General features: G+C 35.1%; 1 long non-coding RNA gene across 4 annotated transcripts; it reads right to left on the reverse strand.

Annotated features, from left to right (window-relative positions):
* Positions 1-434: 434 nt before the first annotated feature.
* Positions 435-2,980, reverse strand: LOC113749670. Of its 4 annotated transcripts, none has more exons than XR_003464566.1 (4): positions 2,901-2,980; positions 2,766-2,813; positions 2,594-2,655; positions 435-522 (listed from the first exon to the last, which is right to left on the reverse strand). It is a non-coding gene; the product is annotated as an uncharacterized LOC113749670 (long non-coding RNA). The 4 variants fall into 4 exon arrangements; XR_003464567.1 differs by lacking the exon at positions 435-522 and adding an exon at positions 935-958; XR_003464564.1 differs by lacking the exon at positions 435-522 and adding an exon at positions 1,780-1,950.
* Positions 2,981-3,209: the final 229 nt, after the last annotated feature.

A 3,209-nucleotide genomic window follows, 5' to 3' on the forward strand; every position in this document is an offset into this window, starting at 1 on the left:
AAACTAGCCGTTGGCCTGTCGGACGTCCGAACCACCTGTCGAACGTCCGAACCCTGCGTCCAAACCACCTGTCGGACGTCCGAACCATGCGTCCGAACGTCGTCAGAGAGTCATCAAATCTTTGCGAAATTTCTCGGACGTCCGATGCGATCGATGTGCGTCCGATGCGTGCGTCCGATCCTTCCGGACGTCCGATGCTTCCTCACGAGCGTCCGACAGAGTTTCCTTCTTGATGTTCTTCATCCTTTCGAACGTCCGATAGCTTCCTTTCGGACGTCCCACATGAGTACCCTGTTTTTGCTTCTTCTTTTGTGCCACAAGAATCTGTTCTAACAAATTGCTCACATAAAAACATTAGCCCAAATCTACATTTTAGTTTGTTAATCATCAAAACCAAGGATTGATCGACCAAGGTCAACAGTGTGTACCTTCTCAAAAGTAGATGTACAGGCTTGGAGCAAGCTACTTCGTTCTCCCAAACTCACTGGGTTCTGTTTATTTACTCTTGCACATCCTATTCCTCTGCTTCCTCCACATCCAAAATACCAATAAGGAAAATTCTAAACCTTTTTTTTTTTTGCAAAATCAACAGCATGATTACAACATCAAGCCCTTTTTACAAAAAAGAAAAACAAAGAGACCAAAAAAGAAGTCTTTTTGAGTACAATGCATTGTTAATGAGTATAATGCATAACCATTATGAGAAAAGATATCCTCCCCAAGAATAATTCAAACTGAACCTCCCAGCTTCATATATGATTCAGAAATTGGTAAAATTAACAATTTCAACATGCACCAAAACTTCGTCAAAACCACAAATAGCACATAAATCAGAAATTTGAAATTCAAAGTTAAGGTAATCTAGAAACATGACCGCAAAATAAAACGAAAAGACGATAACCTGAAAAGCTAAATCTTTTTCTCCTCCTTTTAGTATTACCTTGTGATTTTCCTCAATCTATCAAAAAGGCGGCAATCTAAGATTATGAGGAGCAGAAAAACTAAAGAAGTAAGCAAAAATTTAAGAAATGAAAAGGAAGCAGAAACTTGAAGGTCCAATCTAGTGTAAAATTGGAAAAATGACAGGGAAATAAATCAAAAAAATTCACAACCTGAAAAGTTAAATTTTTTTTCTCCTTTCAGTAGATATTCCTTCCATTTTTTCAAACTATTTTCACATTTAAATACTATAACGTTGAGATACCAAGAACCATACACCACATACACTAAACAAAATGACTTCACCAATAATGACTAACCATAGAAAAAAGGGTTTTCAAAATCTCATTTGGCAAATTCACATACAAAGGAAATAAAAGCACAAGTAAGATATTGTCAATAATATTAAAAAAAAAAAACCAAAAAAGTATAAATAAACGATTATGATCAGACTAAACTTGGCTGTTTTATCTTACAATTACTACGGGCAGAATCGACTACTATTGTAGGCAATGAACCACATAGTTCAGTTGTCAACTCTGCTTTACCCAACTTGCTCACAAACGCTTCTAGAACAAAGGCCACGTAATTAAATGATAATGCTCAAAATGTAAAAGCATTTGCTAAAAATTTGATCTTCTAGTTTTTAAAACATTAATGAGATGTTATGAAGATTAAGATGCAAAGAAGAAAAGTAAGTTTGTAAAATCTACCCAATAAATTGAAGAAACAAAATGTCCAACCTAACCATGCTATAATAATAACCAAAGTAATAGGCTCTTTGAAGAGCTAAGAGAACTGGAAAAAAGAAAAAAGAAATAACAGGGCCAGAAAAGAAATTACCCCAGTCCAAATCATAATTCGAGAGTAGAAAAGGCAAAGAAAATTATAAGGCACAACTATTCAATATGTTATTTTTAACTTTCACAAGCAAATGTATCAACCCCGTGGAAGTTTCTATTCTAACTTCCTAACCTTCAACCAGCACCTTCTTGTTGAGGAAAACAATCTCTTCATAGAATCAAATAAACAAAAGAACGCAATTAGTAGATAATCTAAATATGTTAATTTTCCTATCAGCATATAAATTTAAGAATTTAAGGAAGGGAAAAAAATTCTCTTATTCAGGGAAAAAATAAAAAAAAAGGGATAAATCAATTTAAGTCCGTTGAAATAAATGAAGTTTTTTTGTCCAAAAAAGAAACCAATAACAAAATCAAAATTTTTGAAAAAAGGGGGACCCAATACATTAGGCATTAGAATCCGCCAAGAAATGAGGGAAAAATTACACTACAATCAGAGCGGCAGACAAAATTTGCAAGCCCAAAAATAACGGCGAGAAAAGTGGAGTTGTATAAAGCATTAAGGAAGCCACCGGGATAAAGTAGAAGCTTGTAGTGTAAAATTGATGTTGAGCCCATAGCCAAATATTTTAAAGCAAAACAGGAAATCTTTTATGACTTCCGGCAAGGGTGATTTACCATACATATAGATTGAAAGCAAAACAAGGTAAAAGATACTTAAAACCATGAAACTTTCCTCAAATTTCTGTAAAATTATTGAGTTTTTATGAATTTTGATGCATTACATGGTTAAAAGAAATTACCTAAGCAACGCAAGAAAACAACCCAAAAATAATGAAATTGAAGTTCACCTCAGGAAATTTCCTTTCCTCTCCAAAAATGGTACAAGAAAGACAGTAGCAGCTGCATAGACCTAGAGAATGAAGAAACCCAAAATTATTTAAGGAAAATGATAAAGCTGAATGAAGAAACAAAGAAAAGCCAAAATTTTGTTTAAGTAGAAAATAAATCAAAATATCATACCAAGAAAATGCGCGAGGCCTTCAAGACCTTCTGGATCACTAAAAGAACCTACTCCAACATTCATTAAATACTAAATCAACAAAAGAAATTAAGCAGGGTGAAAAAGAAGAAACCGGATGGATTGAAATTTAGTACCTTATCAGTTTCTGGATAGCTGATGAGGAGGACCTCGAGAGCGTTGTGAAGAACGATTCTTCGGTAGTCTCTTTTGTCGATGCGAGGCTTCATGATCCCTCTGACTTCCTGCTCGTTCCTGGCTCCAAACGCCATTTTTCTTCTCGGCAGGAACCACAGACAGAGAGAGCGAGAAGAAGCTGAGAAGAACAATAAGCTGGAAAGCGAGCAAAACCAACAGAACAGGAGAAGAGAAGGCTCAATTTTCTAAAGTCTGACAGCAAAAGTAAAAAGCTATTGTAAAATGACTATGTTAGACATAAGTTGAAA

Source organism: Coffea eugenioides, chromosome 1 (assembly GCF_003713205.1).
Source record: "Coffea eugenioides isolate CCC68of chromosome 1, Ceug_1.0, whole genome shotgun sequence".
Classification (NCBI taxonomy): Eukaryota; Viridiplantae; Streptophyta; class Magnoliopsida; order Gentianales; family Rubiaceae; genus Coffea; species Coffea eugenioides.